The 17,863-nt window shown below is 37.9% G+C and overlaps 1 long non-coding RNA gene across 1 annotated transcript; it reads right to left on the bottom strand.

Annotated features, from left to right (window-relative positions):
* Positions 1–1,285: 1,285 nt before the first annotated feature.
* On the bottom strand, positions 1,286–8,417 carry LOC107312246. The gene is made up of 4 exons (XR_004306829.1): positions 7,998–8,417; positions 5,361–5,570; positions 4,206–4,447; positions 1,286–1,973 (listed from the first exon to the last, which is right to left on the bottom strand). It is a non-coding gene; the product is annotated as an uncharacterized LOC107312246 (long non-coding RNA).
* Between the last annotated feature and the right edge of the window lie 9,446 nt (positions 8,418–17,863).

The following is a 17,863-nucleotide window of genomic DNA, read 5'->3' on the forward strand; positions in this document are numbered from 1 at the left end:
CATCTATTTGAAAACTTATAGATAGACATATGTATTATTATATATTCTCTCTCTCTATATATATATGTGTATATTCTCATACATTCTCATACATGCATATACCTCTACACAAATATACACATACAAACATTTGCATACCTACTCATATGTGTATATAATTGCATCCTTGCAATAAAAGGATATGAAGTCAACATTATATGCAAAACTGTAACTCACAAGCAGAAATAAAAGTCTCAATGAAGTCTCAGGAATTAAAGTCTTACTTTGCGTAGAGCGTTTAACTTTCAAAAATATAAAAAATCACAGTATATGAAACCTAATATCTGTTTTTAAGAACAAGACATGTTCAAAACATAACATAATTTCTGTTAATTATATTATATTATGCTAATAATAATTTAATAATAAATTAAATATTTTGAGTCATACTTTGGAATCCTTATTAATTTCTTCCTAGTCATATGGACAATTAGAGAACTTTTGAAGGTTGTAGTGTCTATAAAACAATAAGCCTCCCTGTCTTCTGAAAAGCAGATCCGCTGATTTTTAAGGTGAGATTTCAGAATATTAAAAGTTATAGATGCATCTCAGGCAGCATAAGTCAGATACACTTCCCTTGTGTATTTGAATCAGTCATTCCAAAAGCGTTTAAGTCAACTTAACAGCTCTACATCCAAGTGGAAGGCAGGTGACAAGTGGTGTCCCCCAGGTGTCTGTCTTGGAATCGATGCTCTTTAACATGATTATCAGTGATGCAGACAGTGGGACTCAGTGTACCCTTAGCAAGTTTTCTGTTGGCACCAAGTTGAGTAATTAAGATGATGACACTGAGATGAGTGATGAAGTTGATGAATGAAAAGAAGGAAGGGATGCCATCCAAAGGAACCTCAAGAGGCTTGAAAGTGGGCTCATGAGAAAATAACTTGACAAGACCAAATGCACTTGAGCTGCAGTGTGCTCTTGCAGCCCAGAAGGCCAACAGTATGCCAGGCTGCATCAAAAGAGGGGCAAGCAGAAGGGAAAGGGAAGGGATTGTTCTCCTCTAATCTGCCCTTGTGAGGCTCCATCTGGAGTACTGTGTCCAGGCCTGGGGCCTCCAGCACAGGAAAGATGTGAAGCCATTGGAGCAGATCCAGAGGAGGACCATGAAGAAGACAAGGGGCCGGAGCTCCTCACTTATGAAGAAAGGTTGAAGAAGCTGGGCTTGCTTAGCCTGGAGAGGAGAAGGCTCCAGGAAGACCTCTCTGCAGCCTTCCAGTACTTAAAGGGAGCATAAAGTCAGTAGGGAGACTGACTTTTTACACAGATAGCGATAGGACAAGGGGAATGGTTTTAATCTAAAGAACCTGTACACTGTCAAATGAAGTTTTGTCTTCTTAAATTGTTCTGTAATATCAGTTAGGACACTAAGGAAGCAGAAGATTCTGTTTCATTTTTATCCAAAATAAAATTATATTTATCATATTAAGCACGAGAATTCTCTATTGTATTTTGTATCCTGGATGAATGGATTTGTTGCATATACAAACACTTCCTTGAAGAGTTCAGTCACAACACATTGTGCCCATTCTTTCCCACAGCCAAAATTTACCATCCATTTTCTACTTTGACTGTTGTCCATGTTTTAGCCCAATATTTACCTTTGTAGTCTGTCAGCAGTCTCCATTATTAGACTGTGGATCTTTCTTGCATAGACTGGACATTTATGTTGAGTGGCAGTGATCTTGCCCAGTGCATTAATTAAATGATTATCCTTGTTGGCATTATTTACCACAACCCGAAGTTATTTTCTGGATGGGTTGGACTCACATCTTGGGTGAGACCAAATTCTGCTTTTTATTTTACCAGTTAAAATCTGGAACACTTCCGCTGAGGATTTCATGGCTGTGTTCATGTGATGTAGTCTGGACTATCATCTGTTCATTCTCTCAGTGCCATGTAGTCATAAGAATGATAGATTCTCTTTACGTACCCTGAAATATTAACAGAATCAAACAGACTCTGTAAAGCATTTTGACAAATCGGCAGATTTCCATAAAATATTTTTCCTTGGAATTTTTATGACTAGCTTACCCGTAGTCTTTTTCACTCATGCAAGAAAAATGCCAAAAAACTACATAAATATTTAGCCTGATTTATGATTGTTTTCTGAGCTTGAGAAAGACTATGAAACAGCTAAGAAGAGCAGAGAAATCATAGTCCAGAGAGCATGTGGCAAGGCATCAATTGCTGTTCCTTATTAATCCCTAAAGTACATCTCAGCAAAATTAAATAAATTGGTTAAGCCTGTTAACCAGGCCTTACCATTGTCCCAAAAAATGAATGACTTGAACTGCCTCAGAATCAACTGAAATGCAGATCATCACATTACTGAATTTGGAAAGATATCATTAACCTCTGCAATTGTTCAATGTGCTTTCATTTCAGCAGCAATCTGTACTAATTCCATGCAAAAGATATGAAAATAGAAAGGTTTTCCTCACAAAATTTCCATCCATTTTTACAACCCAAAGTATTTGGAATTATTTGAACAAAGATCAGAAAAGCATCCAAGCTTTCTGATGTTTCTCTTTAAATTACATAGGGTGCTGGGGACACATTAAAGGATTTCAAATGGTAGGAAATGTACTATATCAGTTTTTGAGTCCATAAGTGTTTTTCTGTTCTTGCCAACTATACTTGTGAGACTCAAGGGCACAAACAGACAGCCAAAGAGCATTCGTAATGGATTCTTTCACATAAAATATCAACTAGTTCTGCTGCCCTTGCTTATATATTTTTCCCTCAAAATATGCCGTAGTGATCACTTCTTAAGTAAAAGAGAGAAAAAAAAAATGTTTAAGTACTAAGATGTGAGTTTATTTTTAATAATCCCTCATGTTCATTGTGTTAGGTATCCAATGGCCTTTTAAGAGTTTGGCAGGCAGCCTACAAGTATAACACTAATACTGTGGCTCTTTGTGTTACCAGTAAAGCCTTCTTTTGAGGAATTTTAAAAGATATTGGTAACACAAGCCATTTCAGCAAGAAGCAGGTAGCTAACAACATACAGGAATTGCTATTAATTTGCTCACTCAGCAGCACATAAGAGGGAATTTTCAGCTTTGCATGGAAGAAAGCTGGTGCCTCTTTCTTTCTATGATTTGGGAGAACTCCATCTCAAACATAATAAATTTCACAACAAATTTCTCTCAGTCCAAAACTGAGCAATTCAATTAATTTTGAGGAGCTGTGTCTCTGTTGGTTTCAAAAAACTAATTTCTTCAGATTTATGTAAACGTTTTTTGCAAACAAGTGGAATGACTAATGTTTCAGCTATTAACTTTTTTAACAATTAAGAAAAGAACAGAAGATGCATAGTCAGGATTTTTTCAGTAAGACAAAGTAGTTCAAATGTTTCGCATGAAAGATGATCTACAAATAATGACACACTAACTAATCTACACACTATAATACCAAATGCTCATCAGAATATTTTGCTCTTAAAGTCAAGCCAATTTATCTGCCTCCATCTATTAATTCCCTGAGCTACAGCTCATTCATGTTGGCTTGGAGTAATGTAACATGGGAAAGAGAGGTATAGCTTATCAATTTTAAATAGTGGGTCTCCCCTCTCAAAAGTCTTTTCTAGCTAATTTGTTTGTGAAAAACTTCTAGAGATAGTGTGGCTAAAGACACGTCTTGATCAGATGCTATCACTAAAAGCCAAAAAAAACCTCATGGTTGTTTTGTATATAAAATAAACAGACACGAGCAGGATGAATTATACAACAGGGAAGAATCCCAGAATCTCAGAATGGTTGTAGATGGAAGGGACTTTTAGAGGTTATCTGGCCCAGTCCCTGCTCCAGCAGGGACAACCAGAGCAGGGCACCCAGCACTATGTTCAGGTGGCTGCTGGAAAACTCCAGGGAGACCCCACAGTCCTTGGGGCAGCTTGTGCCAGTGTTGAATCACCCACACAGCCCAGAAGTGCTGCTGGTGTTCAGACTAAACCTCATGCCTCTCCATGTATAACAAATGCTCCAGTAATCTAGTCATTACCATGGTCCTACACAGACTCTCCAGTAAGCCCAGTTCTCTCCTTTACTGGGGGGGGCAGAACTGAATACAAGACTACAAGTGAAGCATCAATACTAAGCAGAGGGGAAGGATCACCTCCCTCAACCTGTTGACATTACTTTGCAGCCCAGGATACCACTGACCTGTTTTAATGGCAAGGATGTTTGACTGGGTTATGTCCACCAGGAATCTCTAGATTCTTTTCAGCCAAGGTTCTTTCCAACTGAGTGTCTCCAGCATTTTCTGGTACCTGAGGATTTTCTTCTCTGGGTGCAGGACTATGCGTTTCTTTCTGAACATCATGAGGTTCCTATGAGCCCGTTTCTCCAGTCTGTTCCCATCATACTGGATGGCAGCATGGCACTTCTTCCCAGTTTTGTGTTTCCTGAAAATTGCAAATTCTAAACATAGAACAGGTACTGTATTTTGATATAATAATGCAGTCTAATGCATTGTCTTGTTTTTATTCTCAGGTGGATTTTGTGAAACATTTTATATGGAAAATAACATGGTTGTAAAAATGCACAACATAGCCTTCTCTTTGATATTAGTATTATTCATACTGCAACTTACTAAAAAGAGGAGTTGTATGGCAAAAAGCATAAGGCTGGAGAAAGCTGAAATGCAAGAGGTCTGCCTGCAGATGTGGGGACAGATGGACCAAAGCTCAGTTTATCTGCTCTTTGTCAGTCACCTGCAGACAGAGGAGATCACATGTGACCACAACTGGACCTACTTTAGGGCTTTCTTATAGCAAGGATCTGTTTATTCAGGACAAGGTGCAAAAGGAAGACATTAATGGTCCAGTGATGAAATGTGCAGTCATGTTTGGGAGCTGAAACACACCATTGACATGCCTAAGTGCTGTTAACTACCAGAATTAATGTTCATCATTGCTTGGCGTAGCTCTCTAGTTTCACACAAGCTACTGAATGCTTATGAAGCAATATGTTCTGTCAGTGTACTTCTTTATTTGATTTAAAATAATAGCCATGATGTGAGAAGTCTGGAGTTTTAGTGCCAGTCCTCTGGGTTAGATACAACCCTGCAAAATTCCAATTCAGTGGGTTTTTTGTGTGTTGTTTTTTTTTATTATTATTATTAAGATATTTTTTTAAAAAAGATTTTTATTGAATTTACAAGGCTCAAGACTGCTCAACCTAAAGAAAACCAGATCCTATGACTTTATGGCCTTCTTTCTTGTTTATTTTTAGGGAAGTTGGGTGAACCTGTGCATGCTCAGCATTTCAAAAGGCAGCTCTTTGCTGCATTATGTTAGTAATTGCTATGAACCCTACCAGAAGGGTTGAACAAATCACTGCAAGGAAACTGCATCTCCTGCTCCAGCCATAATCACCAGCGTGCTGTTTCTGGATTCATGACGCTATACAAACTTCCTCTGCTTCTTACAGTTTAAATTTCTGGATCACATAGTAGGGAAGCTGCTTTTCTCCATCTGCCTCCGGTAGCCAGAAAGGTACTAGAATCTGAATGTCCCAAATTTATTCCTATACAAAGAAAGGCAATTCAATAGTAATATGGAGAGCAGGACCCTTTTTGGATTAAAGGAAAAAATAATATTCTTCACAGTTGAATTATTCAGTATTTTTCTTTGTCTCCTATTTAGCCTGCACTATTACACAACAAGTGGAAATGGTAGGGAAATTAGAACAAAACAATTCCAAATCTTTGTGTTTTGTTGTTGTTGTTTGTCTGGTTTTGCAATTTTTACCATGTACATGAATAAATGTACATTACCATGTACATTAATTATGTCAGTAAACCAGGGAAATCAGCTACTACTTGTTCAGCTCAGGAACATTGTTCTCTTTATGGTACAGCTTCAAACAGAGCAGTAAGCACTGTAAGACACCATCACATGTGAGGAGCTGGGGCTTTAGGAAGTACATCTGGGTTTAAGAACCTCCTGGGTAAATCCAGGACTATTTTTAAAAGCCAGAGAATGCTTCTTTCTATTTAAACACAAAACAAAACAAGAACATCAACAATAAAATCTGTTGTAAAAGATAACAAATATGATTACAGCTTGTGATAGGCTTCATCCTGCTAGAATTCATGAACTGGGCTTCAGACATATTTATGGGATTAAGCCCTTTGGTATCACGCAGCTGAGTTTCTGGATCACATTAAGGCCTGGGTAGATCTGGGCATGCACACAGTGCAGAACTGCAGGTGCTTAGGGAACATCCAGGTCCAAATGTGGTGTGCCTGATGAGTTCAGATGCTTTCACAATTACTCAGTTGTTGGGTGGAGATGGAAATGGGAGGAGGGGAGAAGCTGAATTGCAGATTAGGATTTAGACATCTGAGGAATATATAAAATTCTATTTCAGATGAATACTTTTCTCCTTTTGTTAAGTCTTTCAAATGCAAATTTTAGAGTAGACAAGATGGCACAAATTCTACTTACATGGATGGAAAATATTTTGATTTATGCTGATGCAAGTAGTAGAAGTTATTCCAATAACACGAAAAATGAGTGATTCAACACTTTCCCAATGAATAAATTATTCTCTCCTCCTCCATGGAAGGGTTAAGAATAAGCTGAGTAGATACCAAGTTTTGGGACTAAAACTCTTTGTTTGAGAAAGCAAATAAATCAATGAACATCAGAGAATAATGAGAACCAGATATCCCTAAGTTAATTTCTGGGATATATCATGGTTTTGGCTAAAGTCTGGTATAAAATATTCATGATGCAAAAATTCTATCACCCATGGTAAAATGTATTTTGTGAACAAAGAAAAGGAAATATCCTATGCTGTATATGGGGCCAATTTTTTTTTTTTTTTCTGTTACAATGCTGTCAATCTGGAATGTTTCACTTACATTCATATATATATATATATATATATATACATGTATATATATACACCTATATATATACAGACAATCATGAACATCTTTGTTATTGTTGCAATGCTGTACTGTTTCCCAGAAGGTAGTAAAAATCAATGCCTTGTAATAAAAGCAATCATTTATTTTGCTATTCATCTGACTAGATTCCCAAATTAAATGCAAATCTAATGGAAGCCTTTTTGTCTTGTCTAGGTGCAGTAAGCCAGGTACAGACTAAGGACTGTGGAGAGGTTTGGAGAGCCACTAACCAAAACTTCTTGCACTGTAACCTAGACTAGATATTTAACAGAGAAATAAGAGGCTACTGCCTGTAGCCTTGGAGCTAGCTGAGATGTGGAAGTAAGAAGACACTTACTTACACATTTTGGACACTTCATTCAGAAACTTTTGCCACTCCTTAGAAAAGTAGGACATGAATATGAATGTGCCCCGGTGGCGCAGTGGTTAAAGACACCGCCTTGCAACACTGGGGCCCGGAGTTCGAATCCCCCCTGTGGCGCAAGTGGTAGAAGTGCCGCTCTGCTACACAGAGGCTCGAATCCCGCGGGCTGGACTCGATGATCTCTAAGGTCCCTTCCAACCCGCACGAAACTATGAAACTATGAAATATTAATTTTTAGATTCTTGATTGTTACTGGTGGAGATGTGGTTCCAGGCAGATGAGAGGTTCCCCACATCTGTCAGTTCAGGCAGTCTTGAGCTAATTGCCTAGGTGGTGAGCTAGCTCCTCACTGGATTACACAGAGCTGCTTGTAGTTTCCTCCTCCTGCCTGGAGGAAAGAAGACTGAGGTGGGATCTAATTAATTTTTATCAATATCTGAAGTAGGAGGCAAACGAATGAGGCCAGGCTCTTCTCAGTGGTGTGCAGTGATAGGGCAAGAAGCAATGGCATAAAACTTGAACGTAAGAAGTTCCAAACACACACATGGAAAAACTTCTTTACAGTAAGGGTGACAGAGCACTGGAACAGGTTGCTCAGAAAGGTTATGGAGTCTCCTCTGGAGATATTCAAGACCCATGTGGATGGCCATCTGTGAGATTTATTACAGTGTACCTTCTTCAGGGAGGTTGAACTTGATGATCTCTTGAAGTCCCTTCTGCAATTCTGCAATTCTGTGATTCTATGACATCACAGTGCATGGGTTTGCTCCTTCCTGTGTGCAGGATTTTGTTCTTGATGAACTTCATGAGATTCTTGACAGCCAGTTTCACCTGTATGTCAAAGTCCTCTGGAAGGCTGCACAGCCTTCAAATGAGTCAGCTTCTCCTCCTAGTTTCATGTCATCTGCAAACTTAACTGGGGCCACATTTTACCCCATTGTTTAGATCATTCATATATGTGGTTTATTCAATGCATGCTGCTGCCTCCTAAATGTTAGCATTAATGAATCATTCACTGACAGAATAGGTGGGAAAAAAATCTCTTACACAATTCCTCATAGTGTTTGCAATTCAAGCAAACAAGTTAAAAATTTTCAGTAAAATACCATTCATTAAAAAAAATATATATATAAAATAAAATAAAAGAAAGAAAGAAAAAAAAGAAAAAAAAGACAGTTTTTTTGTGGTAATTTTGAACAGAACTGTTAGAAAGGGTGGGAAACTAGATGTACGAGATTATAGTCTGTCTGACCTAGAACTACATAAAATTGGGTAGCATTCAGTTATGTCTAATGTCATGACTTCTGTTTGTTTTAGCTAATTTGCCTTCTGGGAAAAAAAAATAAAAATGTTTTCCAATACATTCCAGAGTCTTTGCAGTGTTAAAGTTCATTTTACTGATCTTAGAATAAAACTTTAAATATATGACTACACGAGCCACCTTATAAACCTCCCTGGAAATCTCTCTCAGATGCTACTGAAATGAAAGAGCACACTGTCTTACATACATCTTGGAACATCAGGTACATTTCCTTGGTCCGTCTGTGAGACTAAGGTCCAGTTCACACAGACATCCTCAGGCTGTTTAATGACTTGCTTAACGAGTAATCAAGCTGAAATCAGAATCACGAATACAGGCTGAGAGCCAGGGCTGTTCAGCCTGGGTAAGAGAAGGCTCCGGGGAAATCTGAGAGTGGCCTTCCAGTATCCAAAGGGGGCCTGTAAGAAAGAAGGGGATAGACACTTTATTGAGATCTGTGGTGACAGGACAAGGAGAAATTTTTTCAAACTAAAAGACAGGAGATTTAGACTGGATATAAGGAAAACTGGCACAAGTTGCCCAGTGGAGTGGTGGATGCTTCATCCCTACAGACATCCAAGGTCAGGCTGGACAGGGATCCGAGGAACCTGATCAAGCTGTAGATGTCCCTTGCAGGGAAGTTGGACTAAGTGATCTATAGAGATACCTTCCAACTCAAACACTTCTATTATTCTGTTCTGCTATTAAGCATGGAGGAAAGCATCAAACCCTCATTATCACTGCCTGATCTGGAAAAAACACCTTATGTTCTGGGCAGAATTTTATGAATCAAAGACAGAAGATTTTGAGAACACTGATAACCTGTAAGCATTTTTGTTCTATTTGCAAATACACTGAAGAAAGTGTATAATTTGTTTTTACGAGGTTCTTCCTAAGAGTTAGCTAGCTCATGCATTTTGAGGTGGAAAGTGCTCTTTATGCGTAAGATATATTGTCAAACATGCTCCAAACCACAAATGTCAGATCTTGAACCAGATATGCATCTCTAATTCCCCAAAGGATTTGTTAGTGGGGGAAGAATTGGACAGCCCTGGGTCAGGAGTTCTGTCTTGGCCCAGCGTGCAAATAAATTTAAGCCATAAAGTTATGATCCAAATTTCCCTGAAGTTAATTGGGGTTTGGATCAAAAGTTCCATCTCTAATTATGACTCATATTAATAACACTGGGGAGTGTGATTTTTTTCCAAAGCACTCAGCATTACTCTTACTCTGATCTTATTGAAATGTAGGGAAGAATTCTTATTTTTTCTGGGGGGAAAAATGTCCACATCGAGCACTTAGGATAATCTCCCCTCCTTCCTGCCTTCCCCTCTTCCTCTTTGTTTCCCTGCACCACCTCTCCCCCACCCAAGTCAATGTGTTTAGCTCATTCTCCATAAAAGTTTCAAAGCAGTGAAATTACCATCTGTTAAAAATTCCAGTTCTGTGTTTTTGATAAAAGGGAAAGGTGTTTGAGCAGTGCATGATTTCAGTGGTGGTATGCTAGCTGGAATAGGTAATGTTTGCAGTAACAGTATTTGGACACAAATTTACGTAATGAGGAAGAGCCCTGTTTATATAGCGCTAGGTGAGATCAGATGCCTCAAAGCACTCAAATAATTTCTTCAATGAAGATCTTGACACATTACAAATGGGATCAGTTTAAATATTTTGCTTTTGAGAGAGGGAGTTAGTGATACTTTTTTCCTTTTTTTTTTTTTTTTTTTGGTAGCTAAAGACTTGGAAAAAAAAATACTTGAAACAGAAAGAAAAATGATTAGATGAAGTTTTCTCATGTTTCTTTTCAGTAGAAAATTCATGGTGGGGGTTGTTCACGTTGCTGTTGTGTTTGGGAGGGCTTGCTTGGCTTATTCTGAGGGAAATATCCAATGTTTCCAATCGATCTTAAATTCTGCCAAGAAACTTCATTTTCTCCAAGCCCCTCATAAATTCCTTACTTTCTCCCTACATCTATTTGGGTGAGACAATGTCCATACAACTTAACTGGTAAATAAATAAATAAATATGATTCTGTCCTGGTAGCCGTGATCTTGAAAAGAAATAATCTAGTTAAAGGCCTCATCTAAGTTCCATAGACGTGATTTCAAATAAATACAAGTTTATTTTTCTCCAACTGACTAAAGGAGACCTCAGCTGAAGAACTTGGCTTAGAGCATGTCATGGTGGAAGAGAGAACCAGCAGGACATGAAGGAAAATAAAATTTGAAATTTCTACTGTCTTCTTATTTTCCTCTGATGCAGCACATACATGTGGCTATGCACGTGTCTACCTCTATTTGTGGGGCAGCCATTTAAAAGATGGTGAGATGTAATGAGGGATGGCCATACCCTCTACCTATGGGGTTTGTTCAATAAATGTCTGAGCAGAGGAGTGCAGGGAAGTGTACCTAGGGTATAACGCAACCCATTTGCACTCTCTGTCCTACAGCCTGTCAATGGGAAAGCTGCACATAAGCTGAGGTAAGCTCTTTGAGGAAAAATTTACGACGACATTTAAAATCAGTAAAGCTTGCTGTAGCCCTAAATGTTGAAGCATACATGCACACTTCATATAATCTGATCTCAAGCGCCCACCAAATTGGAGGTTAAAAGTATCGTATACATTGCTACCAGTTACCACATCAACATTTCAGATATGTACATGTGATTTAAGTGCAGATGACCTGGAGCTTGCTGATGCCATAACTTAAAAAGCAATTGGGCTGTGTGCTGGCTAGAACAACAATGTGGGCATTATAACAATCTCAGTTGAACAGCCATTAAGACATCTCCAGCACACTGTTGTACCACTAAAATGTAATTCCCAGTAGACAATAATCCTAGACCCCTAGACTGTGAATCATGGGCAGTAAACAGCTGACGGGCAGCTTAACAATGGGCTCTGTGGGCAGCCTGACATTGTACAGGTGTGCATCATCACAGTGAAGTAATTAACAGGTACTTAAAGAAATGTACATTTAAGCTCAAAAAACCTGTTAAGAGACTTCCTAAGTGGACTGCTATTTTTTCTTTTTGTAAACGCCACTTATATTTTATGACTGGGTAAAAGGACTACAGAGAACAAAATCCAATCTAAAAGCAGATCTGCAATCATTAGCTCTCCTATCAACGCTAGGCTGCTCCATCAGCAGTACCATATTATAACTGTGACATGCTCTTGACTAAGGATTTGAAGGAATTAAACAACTCAATTAGAATCCTATAAAGAAATTAGACATTTATCATTCTATCTAAGAAAAGTCTATGAAAAATATTTTTCTTAGAAGAAAATAAAAAAGTGTGGATATTTGTAGGAATACTCATTTATGTATATATGCAAATATGCACTTATATACATGAGTGTGCACATATACTCACATACATATGCAAGCCAGGAACTCCACCTGATACATATCTGCATGCTTTTTTTGGATAGTATTGGACTTATTTAGGCAGTGAACAAAGACGTTATGTGAGTCAAGAACAGGGGGCTGCAGGAGGGACTGCAATTTTATGTGCTGAAGTAACGAGTAGTAATGGGAGCGGCTAGAGTTCCCTTCGCATTTCCTCTTCTATTTCTTCCCTCTCTCCTCCAGTAAATCCAAGTCTGGCATATATAGCAGATAAAGAGTTTTAAATGTACAACTTTATCCAAGGTTCTTTATGGGAGTAACAAGATCATCTGGTTAATAAATGCTTGATTCAATCCTCTGCCTACAAAACTTTGGCCGAATACTTTCCAGGCATTAAAGGATTATTCCCAAAGCATTGGTTTCCTGCCTGCTTGGGTTGGCCAGTGCAGGTTAACAGTGCTTTTCCTGGTAGGTAGGTTTGGATCTGGTGGGAAAGTTTTGATGATTGAACTGGTAGCAAATCAAGAAGTGAGTCTGTTTATTAAAAACGTTTCTCCACAAAACAACATTTGCATAATCATTTTAATATGTGGAGAACCAAAATAAGCTACAGCAACATCATTACTCTGCAGATGGTTTTAGGTCCTCACATTTCTGAGTGGTAAGGTGGAGTCAGTCTTACCTGAAACAATGTAGGTCCCAGAGGGGATTGTGCTTTCACCCGTTAGTCCCCTGTGTCTACTGGCAAATGTTTTGCTCCTGTTGCTGAAGGTGATGCTTACTGATTCAACGCTGACTGTACACTGCAAAGATATTTCTGTTTAAAGAGCCACAGAGTGGCTGAGGTTGGCAAGGACCCCTGTGTCCCTTTGGCCCAACCAGGGGCACCCAGAGCAGAGTGCACATCACCACATGCAGGCAGCTGCTGGAGATCTCCAAGGAGACCCCACAGCAACTGGGCAGCTTGTGCCAGTGCTCCAGCATCCACACAGCACAGAAGTGCTCCTGGTGGTCAGAGGAAATCTCCTGTGTTCTGGTTTGTATCCGTTGTCCCTTGTCATGGAACCATACAACACTGAAAGAGCCCAGCTCCATCATGCTGAACAGTACCAGCTCTCTCAGGCTCTCTTCACAGAGGTGGTGCTCCTGATACTTTCATCACCTTTGTGACCTCACACTGAACACTTTCCATCATTCCCGTATCCCTCTTACACTGGGATACCTGGAACTGACCATAGGTTGAGAGGTTTAGATTCTCTCTTTCTCCCTTTTGCATGGGGGATTTTCATGGTCTCTGCATCCCTGACACTGCTAATACCTTTCTCTACCACAAAACCACCCTTGCTTACTCACATCCAGTATCCAAGGAGAAGGAGATTCTCCCCCCTTTGGGACACAAAAGTACTTCTGCAATATGTGTGCTGCAGGGGCTTGTGCATTGCCACAACTACACAGCACTTCTGCTTTGAATTTTGGCATGGTAAATACACTCCTATGGAAAGTGTTTCAAACACTCTGGACTACTTCTTTTGCTGCTGTGGGAGTTAAACCCTGAGGAAATCTGGCACACTTGTTTGGACATTTTTGCATTAATACATTTACTTCAAAACAGTATTAGCATGAGCATATGTTTGTTTTATAAAGTCTTAATATCATCCAAAGGAAAATGCTTTGGAACCATTACACAGATACATGTCACAGATGTACTTTCCAAGATCTCCATGCATATTTCATGCTAAACCTATGTATTCTATATAAGACCTTATTTTTGCCATCCATCTTATACTATCTGATCTTTTCCCAAGTGAGATTTTTATTTCATTTAATTTCATCTATGTCAGGACATTTTTCACTGAAGACAGAGCAGTCTTTCTACACATAAAAAAACTCAACACTAATTAACCCTGTTACATCCTCCTTAAGGGAATGAAAAGCTTATTTGAAGCCATTAAAAGGTATCACTATTTTTATTCAAAGTAGATACACTGACTATATTAAAGGTACATGTCTCTATCTGGAGTGGATTTCACTTTGCCTACCTAGAGCTACCTGTAAGAAATAGTTCTAAATTAAATCACAAAAACCTGGATTATATTCAGATAGAAAGGAAGTGCCTTACACTTAAGATCCCAGCTGAATACAAGTGTCAGAAATAAATGTGTGTATCATCCTGCAGAGGTGCCTGATTTCCTATAATAATAAAGTTTCTCCAAAAGTAACGCCTCCTATTTATTTCCATGGAAACTGCAACATATGCAAACAATACAATAACACTCTTTGATAGAGCAAATTTTCAGACACAAAGTGATATTTTTCAACAAACTCACCAGTATTAGCTGATTGTCACAGATGAGCTGATTTAAATGCTCTTCATTTTGTAGGGTGACAGCTATGAATTTCCACCCAGAACATGGCTTATGTTTCATGTCACTGCCACCACTGCTGAGACATAGCACCCCCTGCCTCACTGTGCTCACATCCCCTCATTGGTCTCCATAAACATTCATTAAGCACCACTGAATGTCAATGGGTGCAATTTTTTCCCGCATGGAAGATATTAATGGCACACCTTTGCTTCAAATGCACTTCCATGTCAGATACTATTTTGTCAAACTGCCCCCCTGCTGCCATCTGTCACACAGCAAAAGAATGTAATGCAATACTAATGGAAAAGTTTCTGTCTCTTCTGCTATAGCACCAACATTTGCCTCTGATATTGTAAGCTCACATAACAAAACAGGAGGCATTACTTTCAGAGCATCCCTCAGATAATAAAAATTAGTTTATACAAGCTATTTTAAACGCCTAAATTCATATTAATTGAATTTCTCCTCTAGTGCAAAGAGTTCCACTGAAGGGATTAGTACAGATGCTCTATATCAACTAAGAACATGGTTATAGGATGAATGACTTTTTTTTTTCCTTTTTTTTTTTTTTAAAATATATGTATGTGAATAAACAGTTCTACTGACTGATGACTGATCTTAGGAGATATGCTGAAACACAATATATAGTATAGTTTGGTATTAATATATAGTTCAAATTACCTTTCCATTATTTTTATTTATTTATTTATTTATTTTTCCATTACAGGAATAGAACAAGTAGTGAGTGAAAATATTTCCAAAATGTTGGGATATCTGTCTGGTCCAGATTGAGCCCTAGGGCTGATGAATGCAGTTCTTAGAGTCTTAAATTTTCTTCGAATCAGGTAATTGATAGCATTTGCAATGTTCTTTGGACAAAAAAGAAAAAAAAAGAAAAAAAAAAAAGAAAACAAAGACGAAGGAGGTTATTAGTCACCACTGCTTTATTCGGAAGCAAAAAAGGCTCAGAAAGATGAAATCTGATCAAAATAAATAAATACTTGCAAACTTTCAGGTTATAACTTTCAGACAAAAATGTTTCTAATGTTAATAAGGGATGTAGTCCAAAGGCTTTAGAAGTTGCTATTCTTAAAAAAAAAAAAAACCAACAAAAAAACCCCATGATTTATTTGATTTTTTTCCAACTTGAATGTCATGAACCAGACATACATAATTATATTATTTGTCTTATGCAAGCGAACAAGAATAAATTAAAACTGGGCATGTTGCAACAGGGCTGTTGACATTATATACAAAGTCTGCTTATTGTCATAAGATACTCTTAACCTTTAAGCCAAAATCTTTCAAAACTATTAGTGTTAAATCTAGCAGCTGTTGTCAAATTTTTCCCTTTCTCTGCTTTATGCATTGTGTTTTATTTGAAATGTTTGTTATATCTGTGTATATAACTTTCTGCAAGCTGTCCCTTGAAAGCGCAAGGGATTAAATGAGTAGGTTGAGCCAGTTCAAAAGAACAAAAGTTAACAAATTAAAAGAAAACTTTCTAAAATGGATGTGTAAACCATTAAAATATTTAGCTGTATTTGCATTGGATAGTTTCCCCTATATAAAACAATATAGATTGTTTAAATAAATGGGGTTAAGGGAAACTTATTTCTACTGTAAAGTTTATTAAAGCTTTAGGAATGATGGCTTCAATCATTCAAACGCTTACGTGTTTAATTTAGGCATGGAATAATCTCATCCTGGCAGTGCTAGCCAATCCTCACAGCTTTCTCTTCCAGAAAGACAAAGGCAAGGAGGACATCCAAACACTGAAAAACGAGGTAAGGATTTCCCTATTCTGTCTAGCCCTTGCGCAGATGCTTAAGCCACAGTCTAGAGAAAATATATTCTTGGTGTATGTGAAGAGTGCATGAGCCTGTGTAGATGCTATTCCAAATATAGGCTCAAGGATTAAAAATAAAATAAAATTAAACCCTCAGAGACTACACACAAAGCAGAAGGGCAGATTGGTAGTTTTGGATTTACTGCAGCTTTTGTTATTTATGAACTTATTCTGCAAGAAGCTGATGAGGAATGGCAAAATGTCTTGTTTAATTGGAGCATCCTACAATGTCCTGCAATGTGCTGTGAAGTGGATATTGAAGACTCTGTAGTGGAGACTAAAAATAAAAAAGACAAATTTCTCTTACATGGTGCTCTGCATGGGGAATTAGGCCATGTTATTAAATGAGGCTCTGTAATGCACCTAGGACATCCTGGGACTCATATGTCATGTCTCTACCTAAATCACTGTGGTGCCATCTGGGTGTATTGGCCACTCAGGGTGTACTGGCCACTCAGGGTGTATTGGCCACAAACTTTCAGGTACTTTTCCACATTTAGTATAGACAAATGATCCAAAGAAATCTCATTTCTAACCTGATTTCATGTGCTTTCGTTTTCAGAGTGAGGGATGATTTGAAGTAAGATTAAACAAGAGGCTGAAGCATCTTTTCTCATTTTAAGTTGGTTTAAGTCTCACTGGAGAGTCTAACAGCTGCTTTTTGTTCACATTATATTTAATAATCCATCAGAGCCCCCTTTACAAAGGTTTATCTGAGGCTATAGGTTCCTTACCTGGAGGAATCCACTTTCAAGTGTATAGTTAGAACTGTATTTGTTACCCTAGGTAGGTATGCTCTTCTAAACTCACAGTTGAGATTCAGTTACATTGACACAAATTCATTTGTGAAAAATTTAAGGAGGAAAACAAACAACAACAAAACAATAAAATCACAGAGAAGTAAAAAACAAAACAAACAAACAAAAAACTAAGAAGCAGAAAAGAAAGGGAGTCCCAGATACATCAGTAGGACTGTGTACAGGAAAGAAATATTTACTGGTCAGAACTGGTTGAATGATCCCCAGAAAGGTGGAGAAAAGAAATGAAATGAAATCCCATTGAAAAAAAAAAAAAAATGAAATGAAAAGAAATGAAATGAAGTCCAAAATGAAGCTAAGTATTCCTGAGCTAGGGGATGCAATCTGCTATATCTCATTTGCAAACAATCACTGCCATATCAAAGAAAAATCTGCCTGTATCTGTTTTAAGAATTAAAAATGTTTCAGGGTGCCAAATTTTGTCTTTCCAAATTCCAGTTCTGGATTAGAAAAGACAGAACTTTCCTTAGTAGAGTTACTCAGTAAAATCAGAGGGAACATGGTACCCATTGTTTTTCCAGGTTGGTTAAATATTTCCAGCCAAATTAAATAGCATTCTCTCCTAATGTTATTCCTTTATAGGAAGAAGCAGAACTTGAAGTCCAAATGGCCTTTCAAATTTACACAGGATTTGAAGTGAATATCTCAGACCCTCAGACCATTCTTTATTATTGCATGCACAGGATTTAAAATACATATCCAGATTTGAATTGACGTCTTGAATATTTTTCCCTGATGGCATCATTTTTTTTTTTCCCAGGAATGAAAGAAAAGAAAAAAAGATGTGAAAAAGATTGCATGAAAGATTTTGATTACAAATGTTATCACTTGATTTAATCAGTCTATCTTGATG

The sequence above is a fragment of the Coturnix japonica genome, chromosome 3 (genome assembly GCF_001577835.2).
Source record: "Coturnix japonica isolate 7356 chromosome 3, Coturnix japonica 2.1, whole genome shotgun sequence".
In the NCBI taxonomy this organism is placed as follows: domain Eukaryota; kingdom Metazoa; phylum Chordata; class Aves; order Galliformes; family Phasianidae; genus Coturnix; species Coturnix japonica.